The sequence below is a fragment of the Narcine bancroftii genome, chromosome 4 (assembly GCF_036971445.1).
Source record: "Narcine bancroftii isolate sNarBan1 chromosome 4, sNarBan1.hap1, whole genome shotgun sequence".
Lineage (NCBI taxonomy): Eukaryota > Metazoa > Chordata > Chondrichthyes > Torpediniformes > Narcinidae > Narcine > Narcine bancroftii.
In genome coordinates this window covers 222,001,273-222,024,335 of record NC_091472.1, presented here as the reverse complement: position 1 = coordinate 222,024,335, position 23,063 = coordinate 222,001,273, and the positions used below count along the sequence as shown (strand labels likewise).

Here is a 23,063-nt window from a genome sequence, read left to right as displayed (position 1 = left end):
GGAGAAATCTAATAAAAAAACTAAAGAGACACAAGAACTACTAGCTCAAAAAATAGATACAATGGAAAACCATAACAGAAGAAATAACATAAAGATAGTGGGCCTTAAGGAAGATGAAGAAGGAAAGAATATGAGGGAGTTTATAAAAGAGTGGATCCCTAAGACCCTAGGATGTCCAGAACTACAGCAAGAAATGGAAATAGAAAGGGCACATAGAGTATTGGCCTCTAAACCACAACCACAACAAAAACCAAGATCTATTGTAGTAAAATTCCTAAGATATACTACAAGAGAAAAGGTACTGGAGAAGACAATGGAAAAAGTAAGAGAGGGCAACAAACCACTGGAGTATAAAGGGCAAAAAATCTTCATTTATCCAGATATAAGTTTTGAACTCCTAAAGAAGAGAAAAGAGTTCAATACAGCAAAGGCGATTTTATGGAAGAAAGGGTATAAATTTATACTAAAGCATCCAGCGGTATTGAAAATATTTATTCCAGGACAACAAAACAGACTATTCTCGGATCCAGAAGAAGCACGAAAATTTGCAGAACAATTACAAAAATAGACTGAGGGAGGAAGACGGGTAATGAGAGTTAAAATGATCACGATTGATATGTATGTGGGTAAAGACAAAAATAGACTGAGGGATGAAGACGGGTAATGAGAGTAAAAATGATCACGATTGATATGTATGCGGGTAAAGAGGTATAAGAGTGAATAGAGACAATGAGCATACATAAATGTATCTGTACTTAGAGGAAAATATAGATAGTATAGACAAGAATTAATAAGGGAAGGTAATGGAATAGAGAGAATAAGGAGGGAATTAAAAGAGTGACCTTTGTGACATATGAAAAGTGAAATCTTTTCTGGGGGAGGCGGGGTGGGGGGAAATAGCGGTCACTGCAAAATCAGTTGACGCTTGCGAGTGGATTCGCAAATCCAAATGGAGAGGGGAGATGTGGTTGTCCGACAAGGGATAAAGGACAACTCAGGAGGTGAAGGGGAGATTGGGGATAAATAAGATAGAAATAGGAGAATAAGGAAAATGTTGGATGTTGTAGGAATGTTGTCTTATAAAGAGTTGAAAATAAGAAAACAGAAATGGAAAAGGAGGAAAGGTAATGATGGAAAAACAGAAAGAGAAGATAAACAAAATATAAAAGGGCTACGCTGAACTATATGTCTTTAAATATTAATGGAATACATAACCAAATTAAAAGGAAGAAACTACTAAATTTAAATGAATAAATGTATTCCATTAGAAAAAATAACAGATAGGTTAAGAAATAATATTGAAATATTCGAGCAAGTATAGGAGCCTTACATTAAATACAATAGCGAAAACCTACCGGGGACAAACAGTACCTAAGTTGATGGAAGGAGAAGGAAAGAAAAGAATGGACTCAGTAGAATTTCTGGTGTAATTTTGTTGAATGACAACATTGTCTGACTGGCTTAATGCAACCTAGATTGTATACCTAAAATGGATGAGGGGGGGGGGGTGGGGGGGTGGTTTGGGAGGAAAGGGTGGGGGGGAGAAAAAGTCACTGTATATGTGTGAAAAAGAAATAGTGTATATCATGGCTAATGTGATTTATGGTGTGAAAAATAAAAAATTTAAAAAAAAAAGGAGGCAAGAAAGGGGTGAAGAAGGACGTTTCCACTGAGTGAAAGAGTTCATGTCAACAGAATACTGAGCGAGGAGATCTCAGCAATGAGACCTTGGTAAACTGGCCCACATCTATAGTGTTAGAGGGCATACACTTCATAAGGGAAATCATGTTGGAAGAGCCCCAAGGATAAAATTATTACAGCCACAGACATACCAGTAAAGTTGGAAGGTGGATCGATTGCTGCCTTTACAGCAGCGTTAACCAATATTCATCAGTCACAGAAGATCATTGGGGGATCAGAGGTGGAGAGGGCGAGCACATTTAAGTTCTTGGGAGTCACTATCTTGGAGGATCTTTCCTGGATCCAACACACCAGTGGGAAGAAAACAGCTCTACTTCCTAAGGAGTTTGTGGGGGTTCGATATGACATTGGAAACCTTGGCAAATTTCTACAGATGTGTGGTGGAAAGTGTGTTACTGGCTGCACCACGGTCTGGTACGGGGTCACCAATACCCCTGAACGTAAAGCCCTGCAAAAGGTAGTGGACACAGCCCAGGACATCACAGGCGAAACCCTCCCAACTATTGAGAACATCTACAGGGAACACTGTTGTCGGAGAGCAGCAACAATTATCAAGGATCCACATCGCCTAGGACACGCTCTGTTCTCGCTGCTGCCATCAGGAAAGAGGTGTAGGTGCTATAAGACTCCCACCACCAGGTTCAGGAACAGCTGCTACCCTCCACCATCAGACTCCTCAACTAAAAACTCAGAGACTTATTTAAAGACTCTTGTGCACTTTATTGCATTTTTTTTCCTCCTGTGGATCAGGCTTAGTAATCTCTATACTGGTAACTGTAAACTGTGCTTTAAGAAAGACTGGAATCCAACTGACTGTGGAAATGCAGGTGTAGGTATAAATATTCTGTAACAAATAATGAGCAAAATATGGGTCTCTGATCGAGTTTGTTCTTTAATGCAAGGGTCGTTGCTGGGCCCACAACTGGTCACGATATACATAAACGATCTGGAAGAGAGGACAGAGAGCAGTGTATCCAAGTTTGCTGATTACACTAATTTGTGTGGAAAAGCAAATTGTGCAGATGATACTGAGAGTCTGCAGAGAACTATAGATAGGTTGAGTGAGTGGGCAAGGGTCTGGCAGACGAAGAACAATGTTGGTAAATGTGAGGTTATTCACTTTGAAAGGAAAATTGGAAGATCAAATTACTATGTCAGTGACAAGCAATTACAGCATGCTGCCATGCGGAAGGAATTGGGAGTGCTTGTGCATTAATCGCAAAAAGTAGGTTTGCAGGAACAGCAGGGTATCAAGCAGGTAAATGAAATGTTGGCCTTCATTGCTGGAGGGTTTGAGTTTAGGAGCAGGGAGGTTCTGCTGCAACTGTACAAGGTACAGGTGAGGCTGCATCTGGAGTATTGCATGCAGTTTGGTCTCCTTACTTGAGGAAGGATGTACTGGCTTTGGAGGCAGTGCAGAGGAAGTTCACCAGGTTGATTCCCAGGATGGAAGGGTTAGCCTATGAGGAGAGATTGAGTTGTCTGGGGCTGTACTTACTGAAATTTAGAAGAATGAGAGGGGATCTTGTGTAAAAGTATAAAAGATAGAGGCAAGTAAGTTGTTTCCATTGGTGGGGGAGACCAGAACTAGGGGGCATAGCCTCAAGATTCAGGATGTAGGTTTAGGACAGAGATGAGGAGGAACTGCTTTTCCCAGAAGTTGGTGAATCTGTGGAATTTGCTGCCCAAGGAGGCAATCTCAGTAAATATATTTAATACAAGGGTGGATAGATTTTTAAATAGCAGGGGAATTAAGGGGAATGGAGAAAAGACAGGTAGATGGAAATGAGCCCATCATCAGATCAGCCATAGTAGAGCTTGGCTCAATAGGCCAGATGGCCTCCTCTTGGTCCTATTTCTTATGTTATTTAGAACTCGATGGTGGAGGGGTAGCAACTATTCCTGAAACTCGAGGTACGACTCTTGTGGCTCCCTATACGTCCTGATGGTAGCAGCGAGAACAGACGCGTGCTGGGTGGTGTGGATCCTTGATGATTGCTGCTGCTCTCTCCAACAGTAGTGTTCCATGTAGATATTCCTAATGGTGGAGTGGGCTTTGCCTGTGATGTCCTGCGCTGAGTACAGTGAAACCCCGATTTTACTTGTCCCAGTTTAACATGAATTCGCCTATAACACAATGAGTCATTGGACTCACGCTGATTACAGTAGGCCCTCCGTATCCATGGGAGATTAGTTCCAGCCTCCACCCCCCCCCCACCCCCCACCCCCCAAAATCTGCTGTTGCTGATACAAGGGTAAATTAAGCAAGCAAATGATCCTGGGCAGGAGCAGAGATGTCGAGCTCCCGGGCAGGAGGGGGGTCAAATTAATTTCAATAGTAACAACAATTTATTGAAATGCCAATTCAGTGCTTTATTCGCAATGAGATTTTATGGCCCCCAATAATTGTGTTATAACGGGGCCACCTTGTATGCATGTGGGTGGGCCTGCTCAGCCCTTCCTCATTAGACTATCCTTTCATCTGAGTAATCACCCTTCTCCAACATTCCTGAAGTACAGAGATCGAAGCACCCAGTATTCCAGCTGCCGCCTTCCCAATGCGGGTAATGCTGTCGCCCAAATTTTCTTCAGAGATGTGGGATATATGTATGTAGTTACATCAATCAATCAGAAGCAGAGGATGTCATCACTATATATGGACACACTACGGTTAGGGAGTTCTTGCTGCAGAGCAATTATAAACTTGATCTAAGCCTCTGTTTTGTAACTCTTATTGGAAAATGAACTTCAGCAGAATCCAAGGTCCACCCAAGGAAACATACTATGACATTCTGCTGTTGAAAGAGGCTGTGTGAAACCACTTGTGTGCTGTGATCAGAGCTCAAATGACCTTGTTGTCAATGGTGAACGACGAAGCAGTGTGAAACCACTTGTGTGCTGTGATCAGAGCTCAAATGACCTTGTTGTCAATGGTGAACGACGAAGCACCTACAGTATTTGGGTTTCATGTTAAGGCTGCGCTCAGGAAGTCAGTGGGAGCTGCAGTTTAATGTCTCCACTACAAAGGTAGGACTGCATCCCTTGGGAGGGATGAAGTCAACATCCACGATGGGTGAAATGGGGCTGCTTGTCCGCATCCTGGACCTGCCATGGTGACTAGAGCCTGACCTCGCAGGGCTTGGGTTCTGACCACTGATTGAGGAAGGCCCCTGCCCAGAGCCAGGACCTTTCCAGATTAAAGGGAAACACGGCAAGAATTCGAAGGAGCCCCTGAAAGCAAAAACTGGCTGGAACTCATATCTGACAAGGACATCTCAGTCCCAAGTGCAGAAGGGGTCTGATCACCTGACTGTACTTCTGCTCCCGATGTACGTGCAGAGACTGAGGACCACAGGACCAGTAGAGAAGATGGCGAAAGTGTGGTGTAGGGAGGTGGAGGGGCGTCTGCAGGGCTGCTTTGAATCAGTGGACTGGAACATATTCAAGGACATCCTTAGACTTGAATGAATATGCAACATGTCACCGACTTCATCAAGCCCTGCATGGAGGAGTGTGTGCACATACCAGGTGTTCCCAACCAGAAGTCTTGGATGAATCAGAGGAATTGCAACCTGCTGAGGGCAAGATCAAGGGCATTTAAGACCAGTGATCCAGACCTCTACTAGAAGACCAGGTATGACCTGCTGAAGGCTATCTCAGCAACAAAGAAGAAATTCTGGAGGAAGTCAGAGCTAGTGACAGATAAATGCCAGCTCTGGCAGGGAGTGTAGGCCACTACAGCCGACAAAGAAAGGGCGAACACCATAGATGGCTGCAATGCTTCACTACCCGATGAGCTGAACACCTATGCTTTGAGAAGGAGAGCCCAACGGTCCCTACAAGAATCCCTGCAAAGGCTGAGGACCCTGTGGTATCTGTCTCTGAGGTTGATGTCAAAACATCATTCAAGAGGGTGAACCCTGGAAGGGATCAGGCTCTGATGGTGGACCTGGTAGAGTACTGAAAATCTGTGCCAACCAACCAGCCTGAGTGTTCATGGGCATTTTCAACCTCTCACTGCTACAGTCAGAGGTTCCCATCAGCTTCAAAAGGAGAGTAGCGTGAGCTGCCTCAACGACTATTGCAGTAGCACTAATATCTACTGTGATGAAATGCTTTGAGAGGTTGGTCATGGCCATATAACACATACCAAACAAAGGACTGGACCCACTGCAATACACCTATTGTTACAATCGCTTCACAGAAGACATAATATCACTGGCTCTCCACTCAGCTCTGGATCAGTGCAAAAATAACACACGTGGCTGCTCTTCATCGACTACAGCTCAACCTTCAACACCATTATTCCTTCTGTGCTGGCCAACAAGCTCCAAACCCTGGGCCTCTGCACCCCTCCTTTCTCTCCCCCCCCCCCCCCCCCCCACTCCCAAACATAACTGGATCCTTGACTTTCTCATCGGAAGATCACAGTCAGTATGAATTGTAAACAACATAATCTCCTCACTGTTCATCAACACAGGCGCAACCCAAGGATGTGTGCTTAGCCCACTACTCTACTCATTACACACCCAATGACTGTGTGGCCAGGCACAATTCCAATGCTATCACAAACAGCAATGAGGAAGCGTACAGGAGGGAGATAGATCAGCTCGTTAAATGGTGTAATGACAACAACCTTGCACTCATTCTGACTGGTTGCATCACTGTCTGGTATGGAGGTGCCAATGCTCAGGACAAGAATAAACTCCAGAGGGTTGTTAACTCACTTGCGACATCACAGGCACCAGACTTCACTCCATCAAGGACATCTACACGAGGCATTGTCTTAAGAAAGCAGCGTCTCTCCTCAAAGACCCCCACCACCCAGGCCATGCCCTCTTCACTCTGCTACCATCGGGTAAAGATGTGCACTCAGTGGCATAAGGAAAGCTTCTTCCCTGCTGCCATCAGATTCCTGAATAATCAATTAACCAAGGACACTGCCTTACTTTGACTTTTCATGCACTATTTTGATTTATATGAATGTTTGGACTGTGATGCCTTGGCAAAAACAACTAATTTTATGACTTGTTCATGACAATTAATTCAGATTCTGATTCCGAAAGGGGATGGAAAATGAGCCTTTGTATAGCAATTAAAAGATACTCTGAAAACTATGGTAGTCACGTTGCTCCTGTTTCTCACTCAATGGTAGTTGTCACACAGTGTGGAAACAGGTGCATTGGCCCAAACTGTCACACCCTCATAAATCCCATCCTCACGAGTCCCACCTGCCTGTGTTTGGCCCATATCCCACCCATCCTGTCCATGGATCTGTTCAAATGTTTCTTGAAGGTTGCAGTAGTTCTTGCTTCAACCACCTCCTACAGCAGCCTGTTCCACACACTCACCAACTCTGTGTAATATACACCCTCCATTCTTTCCCGCTCACACATCCCCTCCCTCTCCCTCCTCCTCCTCCCTCTGTTCCCTCCACCAAACCCTTAACCTCCCCTAACTCCCTTTCTCCCCTCTGCCTTCACTCCCTCTCCCCTATGCCTCCCCCTCCCTCTCTCCTCTTCCCCTCCCTCTCTCCTCTTCCCCTCCCTCTCTCCCCTTTTCTTCCTCTCTCCCCTTTTCTTCCTCTCTCCCTTTTTCTCCCTCTCACCCTTTCCCTTCCCTTCCCCACCATTCTGCACTTCCCCTCCCACCCTCCCCCTTTCTATACCCAACCCTCTCTCAACTTCCCACTCTCATCTCCATCCCTCCCCTACCCACGCCCCTCTTTACTCCCCTCCCACACCCCGCCCCCATCCCAACCCCTAACTGTACCCCATCGTCCGGTTCCCCCTTCACTCAGGCCTCCATCCCCATCCCCCTCCCCACCCTCCCCCTCCTCTGTCCCCCCACCCTCCCCCTCCTCTGTCCCCCCACCCTCCCCCTCCTCTGTCCCCCACCCTCTTCCCTTCACTGTCCCCCACCCTTCACTGTCCCCCACCCTTCACTGTCCCCCACCCTTCACTGTCCCCCACCCTTCACTGTCCCCCACCCTTCACTGTCCCCCACCCTTCACTGTCCCCCACCCTTCACTGTCCCCCACCCTTCACTGTCCCCCACCCTTCACTGTCCCCCACCCTTCACTGTCCCCCACCCTTCACTGTCCCCCACCCTTCACTGTCCCCCACCCTTCACTGTCCCCCACCCTTCACTGTCCCCCACCCTTCACTGTCCCCCACCCTCCTCCCTTCACTGTCCCCCCTCCCCGTCCCCCCACCCCTCCCTCCCTCCCCCGTCCCCCCACCCCTCCCTCCCCCGTCCCCCCACCCCTCCCTCCCTCCCCCGTCCCCCCACCCCTCCCTCCCCCATCCCCCCACCCCTCCCTCCCTCCCCCGTCCCCCCACCCCTCCCTCCCTCCCCCGTCCCCCCACCCCTCCCTCCCTCCCCCGTCCCCCCACCCCTCCCTCCCTCCCCCGTCCCCCCACCCCTCCCTCCCCCGTCCCCCCACCCCTCCCTCCCTCCCCCGTCCCCCCACCCCTCCCTCCCTCCCCCGTCCCTCCCTCCCCCGTCCCCCCACCCCTCCCTCCCTCCCCCGTCCCCCCACCCCTCCCTCCCTCCCCCGTCCCCCCACCCCTCCCTCCCCCCCGTCCTCCCCACCCCTCCCTCCCCCCCACCCCTCCCTCCCTCCCTCCCCCCCACCCCTCCCTCCCTCCCTCCCCACCCCCTGTCCCCTCCGACCCCTCTCTTCCCCCCCTACCCTTTGTCCCCCTACCCTTTGTCCCCCCACCCCTCCCTCCCCCCCTCCCTCCCCCTCCACATCCCCCACCCCTTCCCTCACCCATCTACCCCGTCACTCCTCCTTCCCCGTCCCCTCCACATCCCCTCCCCTTCCCTCACCCATCTACCCCCTCTCCCCTTCCCTCACCCATCTACCCCCTCTCCCCTCCCTCACCCATCTACCCCGTCTCCCCTCCTACCCGTCCCCCCGCCACCTCCTCTCCCACACCCCCTCCACCACTTCTCTCCTGCTCTCCCTCTCCTTCCCGTTTCCCCGCCTGCTTTTACCCATTCACCGCCCCGTTCCCTCTCCCCTCTTCCCCGTTCCCCCGCACCTTTTCCCTTTCCTCCTGCCCCCTTTCCCCTGCCACTTTTCATTGCCCCTTTTCCCCGTCCCACGCCCCTTCCCCCAGTTCCACAACACCTCTGTAGACCCATTCATGAACTGTGACGTCAACACTGTCTCCCCATTCATGAATCGTGACGTCAACATCGTCCACCCATTCATGAATCGTGACGTCAGCGCCCTCTGGGCTGCGGGATTGGGTGGGAGGTTCCCGTCTGGCCTTCCATCATCCCGGCTGCTTTCTCCCGCATCCTTCCTCCTGCTCCGGGATGGGCATCGGTGGAAGGAAGGATGAGGTCCCTGCAGAGTAAGTGACGGCTTCATCCGCCTCCCGCCCGAGCCCCGGCTCTGAGTCGGGCGGCTGCCTTGATGCGGAGGACGGTGCGCCGCTACGCTGTGACAGTGAGCGCAGCGAGGCCGCGGAGCTGACTACCAACATGGTGCTGAACGGCTGGCCCCGGCAACGACCAGCGGCACGTCCATACGGTGGCACAGATCGTGGAGAAGGTGCTCCTCTCCCCCGGTTCTCCTCCCTCGCCCTCCCCCCTCTCTCTCCCTCCCACTTTTTCCTCTCCCCCTCCCTCACTCTCTCTCCCTCCCTCCCCTTCCCCCTCTCCCTCCCACCTTTCTCTCCCCCTCCCACCTTTCTCCCTCCCCCTCACTCCCTTCTGCTCTCTCCCACCTCTTTCCCTCCCTCCCTCTCTCTCCCCACCTCTCTTCTCTCCCTCCATCCCCCTCTCCCCATCTCTCTTCTCTCCCTCCCTCCCCCTCTCTCTTCCCCACCTCTTTCCTATCCCACCCCCTCTCTCTCTCCCACTTCCCTCCCTCCCCGCTCTATCCCACCCACCCCTCTTTGCCCCCGTCTGGCACTCCCCCCTCCCGGTGCTCTCCCACTCTACCCCCCCTCCTGGCGCACTCCTGCTCCACTCCCCCCCCCGGCGCTCTGCCACTTCACTCCCCCCCCGGCGCTCTCCCGCTCCACTCCCCCCCGGCGCTCTCCCGCTCCACTCCCCCCCGGCGCTCTCCCGCTCCACTCCCCCCCGGCACTCTCCCGCTCCACTCCCCCCCGGCGCTCTCCTGCTCCACTCCCCCCCGGCGCTCTCCCGCTCCACTCCCCCCCGGCGCTCTCCCGCTCAACTCCCCCCCTGCGCTCTCCCACTCCTCCCCCGCTCTCTCACTCCCCCCACCCTCTCCCACTCCCACCCCCGCGCTCTCCCACTCCCCCCCCCCGCGCTCTCCCACTCCCCCCGCGCTCTCCCACTCCCCCCGCGCTCTCCCACTCCCCCCGCGCTCTCCCACTCCCCCCGCGCTCTCCCACTCCCCCCGCGCTCTCCCACTCCCCCCGCGCTCTCCCACTCCCCCCGCGCTCTCCCACTCCCCCCGCGCTCTCCCACTCCCCCCGCGCTCTCCCACTCCCCCCGCGCTCTCCCACTCCCCCCGCGCTCTCTCACTCCCCCGTGCAATCTCCCCCCCCATGCTCTCCCCCTCTGCACTCGCCCCCCCACCCACGCTCTCCCCCCTCCTCCCTGAATCTCCCCTATTATGCACCCCCTTGTATTTACGCCTTTTACCCTCAGATATAAATACCTCGTGCCTTTATAAATTAGATCAAAGCCATGTTTGTGCCAGCATAGCGAAGAGAGGGTTAATGCCTGCCAAGTGGTCCTGTGCCGGGACTTTAAATATGGGTCTGATGTGTATGAGCTTGAAATGCGGGAGGGAGAAGGTCCTCAGATGTGTGCTGTGGGGGAGGCGAGCAGTCTTTGTGTAGCTGTTCACATGCATGTTTTATTTGAGGGAGTGGTTGCCCCTTGACTGGCACAGGTGTGGAATAATGCCCTGTGTGCCGGCTGTGGCTGGATGTTAGCTGGTGTGTCTTCTATCTGAGCAGCATAGAATGTTGTCTCCTCAGGGTCCACTTTCCCATCCCATGCTGTCACCGACCGTGATCCCGTTCCACAGGGTCCACCGCTGCCGACCGTGTTCATGCCCCACATTGCCACCAACCGTGTTTGCGCCCCACACCTCTGCCATGGGCATGTACTATTTAGTGTTATTAAGCCTAAAGATTCTGCATTCTGGTGGGACCTTGTATTTTTGAGCATTGTATTTAAAAACAGTCGGAACTCCCTGCCAGCCTCGTCTCCTATCTTTCATTGCTAATTTTCAGTACTTGGTGTGGAACTATGTGTGTGAGAGGGGTGTTCAGCTCTTAAAAGTTCATGGATTGCAGAGTCCAACACTGTCTCAGATCAAATGCAATTATGTATTGTGGATGTGGCAGGTGCAGTGCTCATGTTTGCAAGTGGTGTGCGTGTGTGCGCGCACAAGGAGGTAACTTGAATCCCCTGGACTTTCCTTGCAACCTTTATCTGGGGTCACTTCTGAGATTGAGGGTACGGGCTACAGGTAGCATAGGGTTAGATTGTAGTGGAGTAGGACATAGGTTGGCACAACATAGTGGGCTGAAGGGCCTGCACTATGGTGGAGTGTGTGAATTTGTGTTTGGATGACGTTCTCTACGGTCTAGATTTTGATGACTTTGGGAAGCCCTCCCGGTGTTTCCATCGGTGTTCAGCGATACTGCGCGCTCAGAAAGAACGCGGTGATGGAATCAGAGCCAGACTGGCTCACAACCCTCAAGTTCCTGGATGGCTGGTAAAAGCAGGAATCGTCATTAATGTTCCACTCTCCACGCCAGGAGCATTCACATACAACGTTCATGTCCTTTAACTCTTGCATGACCCCGAATGGAGGCTGCATGTGGGATACAAAGACAGCAGGAGTCCAGGACCATCATCCAATGAAACATTCAGGATGAACCCAAATGGAGGATGAATTAGGGGCCAATCCTCTGTGAGCAGATCAGGAGCTTGGAATTTCCATAGTTTAGAGCATGGCCTTTTCCCTCCAGCCACCATTGCGATTCGAGAAAGGAGAAGCAAGGGAACATTCGTGCCACTCTGTGTGTTATGAGAAGGGCGGATTTCATCTCTGGCCTTCGCAGAATTAGAAAACTGCAAGTAACAGATGTAAATAAAACCACAAAGGGGAAGGAGGGACACAGTGGGGCAGGCAGCACCCGTGGAAAGAAATCCCAGTTTCAGGTTGGGGGGGGGAGGGTACCCTCATCATCCCGACCTGGAGCGATGTCTCTCATGAATGCTGCCTAACCCGCTACCTCCCTCCCCGCTTCTCACCGATCCCATACAATTCCAGTAGATCTTGTGTTTCATTGGTGAATCAAGGCCAGTCGGCTGGAAAGTACGTTAATTTAGCGGGGTGAGAACAAGCTGAGAGAATGGAGGAAAGCAGAGGGAAACATGGATTCGATCCCCAAAATCTTGGGTCGCATCTGAGTTGATAGAATTAGCTGAATTTACATTTAATTTCATGTAATTGTCCCTGTACTAAAAGTTGCTGAAGAGGTGTCATGTGTCCTACACGACATTAACAAAAGTAGTGACTTGGGAAGAAGGACGAAAGATTTGCACCTGTACAGTACCTTCTGAGACTTCAGAATCAGAATTTATTGCTGTGAACGAGTCAAGAAATTCGGTGTTTTTTGGAAACACATCACAGTGCAAACATTCATATTATGAGCCATCTTACAACTACAATATATATTAAAATAATAGAGCATGAAAAGTAAGGCCGTGTCTTTGGTTCATCGATTATTCAGGAATCTGATGGCAGTGGGGAAGAAGCTGTCCTTGTGCCACTGAATGCTCGTCTTTAGACTCCTGTACTTTTCCCCCGATGGTGGCACCTTTGAGACTTCCAACACCTTCTCTTCTGTAACGTGGACTCTCTTCGCTATTTACTTCCTTGAATTGAGTTCTCGAGCCTCCATGTTTCTCAGTGGTAAATACAGATGCAAAACGCATGTTTAGGACCACTCAATTCCATGTAGATAACTTCATTGGTCTTTAAGGTTGGTTTGTTACTCTTTTGCCTTAAGCATTCTTGTAAAATCTCTTGGTATTCTCCTTGACTTTACCTGCCAGAGGCATCTTTTACACCCCCTCTTATTGTGAGTATCTATGGTCATCCAAAATTCCCTAATCTTGCCAGCCTTGCCTTCACCCTGATAGGAAAATACTTTCCTATCACACACTTTTAAGCACTTCCCACTTGTCAGGCATTCCCTTACCTGTTGCAAGGTCCTGACCAATCCCGTCGAAGTTTGCCTTGGCCCATTTTCAGGACGGACCAGTCCCACCTTTTTCCATAACTGTTTTATAACCAATGAAATTTAGTCGCTGACCCCAAAGTGCTCTCCTACTGAAACCTGAGTCTTTTGCCCCACTACATTTCCCAAGTGGAGGTCCAGTGTTTGCCCTGTCTAGTCTGGCCATGAGAAAATTCTCTTGACACCAATAAAAACAAACTCCACCCCATCCAAGCCCTTTGAACTGTGAGAATCTCAGTCGGCATGAGGGTCACCTACTGTAACGACCAGGTTATTCCCACAGCTGTCTGACTTCCTGACACATTTGCTCCTCTAATCCCTGCTGACTGTTGGAGGGGGGATGTGATCTATAATACAACCACAACCCCATCAAAGTGCTCATTCCCTGTTCCACCCTCAGGGACTCAGAAAGCAGTCCCTCCTGTATCCTCTCTCAGTTCTGCTGATCTTCTTCATGAACGAAAATGAAGCACCATCTTGCTAACTTCCACCTCTAGTCTACCTGTGCATCTGTGCCCTGGAACACTGAGTTGCTAGTTGTACCTCTCTCTCAGCCGTGTTTCTGATATGGCTGTAATATCAGAATCTCCTGCCCTGAGTTCAACGTTCAGATTTATTGTCAGAAGGCATACATCTCATCACATACACCCTGAGATCCTTCTTCCTTCAAGGCAGGCAAGATTTTTACTGATCAATAGTGCAAAAAACTGTACTCAAGAAAGATACGTTGACAAAAGAGAGAAATGTGAACAAACAGTGCAATACGGAAAATAAATAATTCAGTTCTAAATAATGCGCAAAGTAAGAGCCCTCATTGAGAAGTCTGATGGTGGACGGGTAGCAACTATTTCTGAACCTGGTGGTGCGAGTGTTTTGCCCACGATGTCCACTATCTTTTGCAGGGCTTTCTGCTCAGAGGGATTCGTCCTCTTGCCTTTCAGCCGTGCATTAGAATAGATGCAGTAAGTGTGTGTGACTTCTGCTCCTGACTTGTCCCTGCCTGTCCTACTTGATGAACTTGCGATCTTTAATGGCCACATTCACTTCGGCTTGCTTGCCTGTTATCCTGAGGTTCTGTGCAAGATATATAATGAGGGTTATGGAAGTGGCCAGAGATTTTAACACAGCTCAGCAAACCTCCTGCCACACTAGTTCTAATCACTAATGTGCAATAGCATTGCCAAATTACTCAGAGGCTCTAATGTAGCTTTAATGTAGGAAATGGCCAGTCACAGTGAGACTACACAGGTCAAATATAGAAATGATAGACATTTCAATTTTGTTATAACATTTGTTGAGGTATTTCGGCAAGATTTGAGTGTGAGAGGTAATGTGTGATATGCCACTTTAAAAACTCAGCAAATTGTCAGTGAAGCAACCGTAACTAATTGCCATTTTACAGTCCCTCGTGCAAGACCCTGACATAGTCTGCAGCCGGTTATGCAGTGACACCTGTCTCCCAGCATTGTACCATGACAAATCTGTAATCAGCAGTGTCCAACGTTCTATCGCTCAGTGATCAATAGTGATAGACCTGTCCCCACCAGGTGGTGGTGGGATGCAACCCTTTCGAACACCTACAAGGTGTGTTTGGCTGTGAAAACGCTCTGGAAGGTCTGCACCATCTGGGACACGACCACCGTCCTTTCAGCACGAGGGTACGGGGGCCACAGTGGGTAGCAGCACTGCCACTGCTCACCCCAGCTACTCCCCTGCAGGTCTCCCTTCAAATCACGGCCCATCCTGATGTTCGGAAACGTATCGCTGGATGTCCCAAATCCTGGGAACCTGCTTCCCAAACAGCGCCTTCACCAGTTCAAGAAGGTATTTCCTTACCCAGGCCACGGAAGCACTGGAGGAGAATCCACGGACACTCAGTGACTCTGAAGGGACTTCCACTCATACTGTAAGGGGCGCCAGGCAACAATAATGGGAACTCTTTGTCAACCTTACGGTGGGCAGAGGGCAATCTCATTTAATATTACATGTTCTGTATTACATGATAATAAAGGAGTCTTGAATCTTGCAAGGGCAGGAAAGCCCAGTTCTGAAAAAAATGAATAAACATATATTAAACAATAGGCAAGATCAAGTCCCAGGGATACAGAAGTTGAATGAGGGGGTGGGGAGAGTTGGGAATTTAATTTAGGGTGTCAAAAAGTCATCAGCAATGTGAACAGCAAAACAAGAATCCTCGGGACACGATAAAAGGTCCTATTTTTGGGCCCCATAAGAATCCTTGGGGTAGCTGATGCTATTGATTCATTAAGGATTGAATGCTGTTACACATCAATGGTTCTACCATGGAGAGCACAAAGTTCCTTGGTGCGCATATAGCCTTGTCCCTTCGCTCCATTCTGACCCACCTGGAGAACGATGCCTCTTAAGCCAGGCTGCTGCTTATCGGCGTTTAATGTGATCATTCCCCAGAGGCTGGTGGAGAAGCTGTCCTCCCTGTGACTCAACACTCTTCTCTGTAACTGGATTCTGGACTTCCTAACGGAATGGTGGTTAGTGTAGTGCTGTTACAGCGCCAGCGATCGGGACCAGGATTGGAATCCTGCATGGTCTGTAAGGAGGTTCTACGTTCTCCCTGTGTCTGCGTGGGTTTTCTCTGGGTGCTCTAGTTTCTTCCCACCGTTCAAAATGTACTGGGGGTTGTAGGTCATTTTGGGTGTAATTGGGCAGCACGAGCTCATGGGCCGAAATGGCCTGTTCTTTGCTGTACGTCTAAAAAATTTAAAGACCATAGTCTGTTCAGGTCATCAGCAGAATGTCGAGCACGGTCATGCTGAGCACTGGCGCACTTCAGAGCTATGTGCTCCTGTTCATGCTACTGACCCACGACTGCATCGCCAGATCCAGCTCCAACAGGGTCATCAAGTTTGCAGATGAAACAACAGTTGTTGACCTCATCAGCAACAATGATGAGTCGCTCTACAGAGAAGAGGTGAAACATCTCGTGAAATGGTTTGAGAGTCACAACCTGAGTCTCAACATGGACAAGATGAGGGAGATGATTGTGGACATCAGGAGGACCAGGAATGACCATCCTCCACTATACATCAACAACTGTAGTAGAGAGAGTGAAGAGCACCAAATTCCTTGGAATTCACTTAACTAGTGACCTATTGTGGACATTCAACACCTCCTCCCTTGTCAGGAAGGCACAGTAGTGACTGCACTTCCTGAGAAGGCTGAAGCAGGCAAGGCTACTGGCCACCATTATGTCACCTTCGACAGGAGCTCTATCGAGAGCTTCCTGGCCAGCTGCATCACAGTGTGGTACGGTTACTGCAGAGAAATAGATCAGGACCATAAGAGTGGCAAAGAGGATCATTGGAGTCTCCCTCCTCCCTATCGATGTGATCTACATGGATCGTTGTCTGAAGAGGGTGCACAAAACATTGAGGACCCCTTTCATCCTGCACAAAGTATCTTTCAGCTGCTCCCGTCAGGGAAGAGATACAGGAATATCAGAGCCAGCACCACCAGGATAGGGAACAGCTTCTTCCCACAGGCAGTGAGGACACTGAATGACCAAAGGTTAGCTCACACTAACCATCTGAGACTCTCATATTTATGAAACAATACTTATTTATTCATTTGTATAGATGAAGTACTTATCCTGCATATGTATTCTTTGTCTGTATGTTTGTTACGTCTGGTTGTATGTCTGTTGTTTACACCAAGGACCAGAGAACGCTGTTTCATCAGATTGTACTTGTGCAATCAGATGACAATAAACTTGACAATAGCAGGTGACCTATCCTGGGCCCATAACACCTCCTTATTAGTCAGGAAGGTGCTGCAGTGCCTGCACTTCTTAAGGAGGCTGAGGAGGGCAAGGCTACCATCTCCCCTCTTGATAATATTTTACAGGAGCACAGCTGAGAGTGTCCAGTCTGGCTGCATCACTGTGTGGGACATTAGCTGCAAAGCATCAGACCAGAAGCCAAAAAGAGGATCATCAAAATGGATAGGAATATCACTGAAGACTCCTTGACCTCTATTGACAGCATCTACCTGGAGTGTTGCTTAAATAGGGCTCAAAGAATTGTAGAAGTCCTCCATCCATAACACAGGATCTCTGATCAACTACCAGCAGGATGGGGGTACAGAAGCATCAAAATCAGGACTGTCAGGCTGGGAAATAGCTTCTTCCCACGGGCTGTGAGATTGATGAACTGAGTAAGTCAACGCAGAATATTTATATATAAAATTTGTATCTTCATGTATGTACTGTATGTGACTATCAGGCACTATGTATCGTGTGTGCACCGTGGTCTGGAGAAGCGTGGTTGTGTCGGGTTGTATTTGTACAGTCAGATGACAGTAAAGTTGAACGGTCTGTCAGGATGCAGTACTGGTTCCAACAGGATCAGCCTGGTACTCTACCCCACTTTCATTTTAGGTCAATGAAGTGATGTCTGAGCACTATATCCTTTAGAGAGTGTTCTAATGAGGCTCGTGATGCTGGGACATTAGAGGCAAATGACATTTGACAATTTTTAATAGTGAGAACGTATGACAAGTGGAAATGAATCCCTTTGTTCTGGTTTAACTTAAACATTGCCAGGTATCCTTGAACAGGGGCTTTCATCCTTTTGCCCAATCTGTGCTATACTTCTGCAATAAAAATATTTCAAAATTCACTCTTTTTTATTCTGATCCAGTGGCAAGAGCTATTCTCAAAGGAGACACTACATGTGTTAAAGACCAAAAAAAACTTTACTGTGATTGCACAAAGATTATTTAAAAAAAAACTTCATCATATGCTTCACAAAATATAGAAGGAACATACTTATCAATGTATGGGAACCCCTGGCTTAACAGCCTCTTTGTCCTGCAGTCAGACTCTGTCTCTCTTGCCTATTTCTCTCTCTCGCCTCTTTTTCTCTCTCTGTTCTCCCACCCCTGCCCTAGGCTATTAGCACTAACTAGATAGCAAATCTGTTGAAGGCCCCACTACCCAAAGGAATAGCCCCTTTTTATACCCCTATTGATCAAATAAAACCTGGAGCCAGAACCTTCCACATCATTGATGGGGGTCAATTTTACTTGAATGTGCCACATCCTAAATTGCTGAATCTTATATTTTTTTCAGATGTCCTGAGTCTTAGTTTATATGACACTGTGATGTGATAATGCTTGACTCTCTGCATGTCACACAATTAGGAAGGATTGCACATTTAAATTGTATATTTTATACCCTTCAAACACCTAACATGATTCTTATCCCAGTGCTCTTCTAAACCCCCCGTCGGGCTGTATGGTGTCTTATCTCTTGTGACCCGTGGCCTTGGAGAGACAATACGGCCTTCTTCACCATCCTCCCTAAATCACCATGTTGGTGATCTACATTTCACATGTACCAAGGAGAAATCACACAATGCCTTTTGTAAAAGCTTCTTAGCAACTCCCTCCCTAGTGGACAGGAGGGGAGTTTTAGTTGGAGGCCCAAGGTCAAGTTAAGTGGAAGTTGTTATTTGGAATGCTCTAAAAGGGTAATTACTTCCTAAGGATGCTGCGTGACCTGCTGAGTTTCTCCAGATAACGGGTCACGTTGAAAGGGGACAAGTATATAAATCCTTGAAGGCAAAATGATTTCAAGATGAGAGGTTAACATTGCTGGTGTACTTTTAATGTGAATGGGCTCAATAATCCGATTAAACGCAAGAAAGTATTAAATTATATTAAGAAGTTGCTTTTTTGCAAGAAATGCATTTAACAGATAGTGAACACCAAAAATTAAAAAGAGACTGGGTAGGTCAAGTTATTTAAACTTTCAATTCAAAAGCTAGAGGGATTGCGATTTTAATTCATGAATTTATTTTTTAATCAGTATATGAGACTATTGGGAGAGTGTTGATAGTTAATTGTAAGATCTTCGCAGAATCTTGGACTTTGGCAAATATTAATGCACCAAATGTTGATGACGAAAGATTTTTTCAGGATGTCTTGCTCAATATGTCAGAATCTAAAGATCATACGATAATAGGGGGAGATTTTAAAAAAAACAGTGGTGGTGGTGTTCATGAGAAAGGCTCTTTCGAAGGTGTTGATGTGGTCTGAGATGTTCCATTTTGCTGGTTGGTTGCTGGGATTATGAGGAGGGTGTGGAGAGGAGCAAGCTGAGTTGCAGAAGCGGCGTCAGGAATGTACTAACGGTCTCTCGCTGGCTGCCCACCAAATTGTATTTGGAAGTTGAAGGAGCTCCCGGAAGGTTGGACATCCAGCTGTGATAATGATGGCAGATGTGGTGGACTAACGTACAGACCCAAAATAAAAACTTCCTTCCATTTATAAAGCACATTTTCCCGGCTGGCAACCAATGGAGTGAAGTGTAACCAGTGTAATAATGGTGAAATTGAGAGGGGTAGGGGTGGGCAAGAGGATGTGGGGGTTGAGAGGGGAGGGGTGGGAGAGAGAGGTGGGGCCAGGAAGATGTGGGGGAGAGGGGGTCGGGGCCTCTTTCTGAGATCACCAATGGCCAATCAGCTTCGTTTTATGGTAATAGTCGTCGATTGGCATGACATGGCTCTTGGCCATTGGCTGCTGAGGTGAGGCAGCATTGGGAGGAAGTTGGTGATGGCGGTGGAGGAGGGGGCCTGAGCTCCATGGTCATCGGACGGCTCCACAGTCACCAGACAGGCAGCCCCCAGGCTTTGTCCTTCTGTCCACTGAACACCCTAACTGGGGTAGGAGCCAACATCAGCACCACTTCTCACTGCTACCTGCGGGCAGAAGAGACCTGAAGGCCTCCACCTCGAGGTTTGAGAACCTTTTGATTTGCAACAGCTATCAGGCTCAAGCAAGGGAATAGCCTTCACAAGGATCAGTGTAGGGATTTACAATGAGGAGAAAACCCCCCAGAATTTCGAGGTTTGCAGGTGTTGAGATGGTCAGAGGGTGTAGTGGAACAGGGCATCAGCAGTTCGAAGTTATCAGTAATTTGGCAGGAAAGATATCATTAGTAGCCAATAATGTTTGAAGTCATGGTTATATTAAAATTTGGTAGGAGGACCATAATATGACATGGAAAATGAAGTCCTAATTGGAGTAAGTGCAAGAATGCAGATTGCCAAATGTTACAAGGTAGTTTAATCACACTCTCTTCATTCCTGCTGCTAGCTGTTTCTGTTATTTGCAGGAGTGGATTTGAAAAGTCGGGAAGTTATGTGCGGCTCAGTTGGGCCAAGGTTCCAGTTGCTGAATCAGGAAAGGGGTAATGATAATGAGTTCACCGTGGTTTACATTGCACAACGTGCACATGCACTGAGGTTCTTATGATGCAGCTGAGCAGTTACTTTTTTTAAATTAAAAAGAGAAAATACAAAAAATATTCAGTTATCTGAGTGCAAAAAATGAATTTGTAATAGTGCAGACAGTCCTTTGTGTAATTAGTGTAACAAGAGCCTGATCGCTGTTGGAAAGGAGCTGGTTTTCAGGCTCCTGTACCTTATGGCGGAAGGGAGCAGTGAGAAGAGGTTGTGACCAGGGTGGTGAGGGACCCTTATGGTGTTGGGTGCCTTCTTGAGGCAGTGCCTCACATAGACGACGTCTAGTGGGTGGGAGGTCGGAGCCTGTGATGGTCCTGGCTGTGTCTGTTACATCCTGCAGCCTGTGTGTACCTGGGCAGTTCGATTCTAAACCAGACGGTGACACAACTGATCGGGACACTTTCCACAGTGCCCCTGTAGAAGTTTGATAGAGTATTCAATGACAGGCCACATCTCCTCCGATTCCTTGCAAAGAAGAGGGGTTGGGGGGCCTTCTTCACAATTGATTCGAGGTGCTGGCTCCAGGAGAAGCCTTCCAAAATGTGGACTGGCAGGAACTTGAAGCTTTGAACCCTCTCCACCTCCATCCTATCGATGCGGACAGGTGTGTGGATCCTCGACCTCTCCTTTCTAAAATCAACAATCAGGTCCTTGGTCTTGGTGACATTGGGAGCAAGGTGGTTGTTCTGGCAACACCCATCCAGGTTCGTGATCTCTCCTGTATTCAAAAAGTTTTAAAATTTAAATTTATATATTTTTAAAATGTAGACAACCAACATGGTAGCAGCCATTTCGGCCCACGAGCCCATGCTGCCTGATTACACCCAATTGACCTACAACCCCAGTATATTTTGAATGGTGGGAGGTAACCGGAGCACTCAGAGGAAACCCACGCAGACACGGGGAGATCGTCCTTATAGACAGTGCGGGATCAGGCTCCCCATTCCACCGACCCGATCCTTGTGTCCCATTATAGTCAGTGCAGGATCAGACTCCCCATTCCACCGACCCGATCCTTGTGTCCCATTATAGTCAGTCCAGGATCAGACTCCCCATTCCACCGACCCGATCCTTGTGTCCCATTATAGTCAGTGCGGGATCAGACTCCCCATTCCACCAACCCGATCCTTGTGTCCCATTATAGTCAGTGCGGTATCAGGCTCCCTATTCCACCGACCCGATCCTTGTGTCTCCTTGCTTTGGATGCATGAATCCACCTTCACCCTGCTATAGAGCCATAAACCTATTGCACCTGATCTACCAGATGTTGACTTTGGGCTCAGCTTTACCGGCGCCCGTATGAATTTGCACTAGATTCAGTAAGAACTTTTAAAAAAGCAGCCAAGGCAATTGATTTTTTCCCCTATATAAGATGGAACAATTTATTTCTAGTCACTCTGCAGAGTTGGCAAAGGTGACACAGTAGCTGGAAATGCTGCAGCAAGTATTTTGGCCGAGTAATTGTGTTTATCGGGTTGCAGGCTGCCGACACGCTGGTGTGTGAAGGTTGACGGTGTGGGCAGGATGCGATGTACTTTGTGCAGTCACACCCCACCCACTGCGTCCACCAGATCCACCATGGTGCTGGATGTGCCTGTCCTTCCTCCACCACTTTTGGCCTGCACAGGTCGAGGTACTCATGGACCTCTTCCACAATGCCCCAGTGGCTCTTCACATGTGATTCACCGTGACTTTGCAGCCCAGATGGTCCACCAATTAGATATTTAACACTTTAATCAACTCAATCAAATCATTTTATAAACTCTCGTTTTGAATGGAACATTAAGAGCCCCAGTGAAATTTTTTTAGACATGCAGCACGGTAACAAGCCATTTTGACCCATGAGTCCGTGCGGCCCTGTTTGCACCCCATTAACCTACGTCCGCGATACGTTTCAACAGGTGGGAGGAAACCTGGGAAAACCCACACGTAGAAACTCCTTACAGACAGCGCAGGTGTTGTGTCCCTTTTGTAATTGGGAGGACAAAGTAAAGCACTCGGGAGACGCGATTTACAGCTAATTTTCTAGTTGTAATTACGCCATGTTCACTGCTGTGTGTAACAATACACGAATGCGTCTGTGCATGTGCACCACTCGTGAGTGTGATGTGGCCATTACAGTATACATGCTCCTAGCAACAAAATAGTCACGGGTGTCATTTCTTCTAAAAAAAACAGTACAACTCCGATTATCCAAAATAATCGGGACCGAGCCTAAGTCGGATAAACATTTTTTTTGGAGAACTGCTCATTTTTGAAAAAACAGCGCAGTAGCAACATCAAATCTCTTGTAACAGTGTTTAAACAACAACAAATAACAAGGTACCGCTTTTTAAGCATTAAAATAATATTTAATTTTCACCAAAAAAATACTGGCCACTGCTGATCACCGACACCCCCCTCCCCCCCCCCCCCCCCCCCCATTGAGACCCTGCTCATCCCAGGAGCCCAAGGTTCGCTGCTGGCACCACTGGGAGCCCGAGGTCCCCAGAGAGTTCGGCTCAGAAAAACTTTTTGGATAAATGAGGATTTCTGATTTGTTTTGGATATCCTCGTGTTTCCGATATTTTAAAAAAGTTTTGATAATTGAGGATATTGGAGAATCCGATTTTGGATAATCAGCGTTGTACTGTAGTTAGTGCTTCTTTACCTCTTTAATTAAAATATGAATTAAATAATTTAACCATAAAAATTAAATGTCCTAATTCCACTTATTTTCGGTGAGATCACACTGGCTTCTCCACTTTGCGGTGCTGCTGCGCATGCAGGTGCAGGTGTTGCTTGCCGTGCTTCACCTGCTGTTTGCTGTGCTGACGCTGCGGTACTG

The 23,063-nt window shown here is 48.5% G+C and overlaps 1 protein-coding gene across 4 annotated transcripts in view; it reads left to right on the top strand.

Annotated features, from left to right (window-relative positions):
* Positions 1-23,063, top strand: part of map3k13 (mitogen-activated protein kinase kinase kinase 13) — a 147,822-nt gene that overhangs the window by 23,766 nt on the left and 100,993 nt on the right. Inside the window, exon 1 of one of the 4 annotated variants that reach the window (XM_069934012.1) lies at positions 8,651-9,068. The exons of 2 other annotated variants lie outside the window; for them this stretch is intronic. The gene's annotated coding sequence lies outside the window, so the exon portion shown is untranslated. Of the gene's footprint in view, positions 1-8,650; positions 9,069-9,093; positions 9,269-23,063 lie in introns of those variants that run through there. One more of the 4 variants, XM_069934013.1, reaches the window with a different exon arrangement.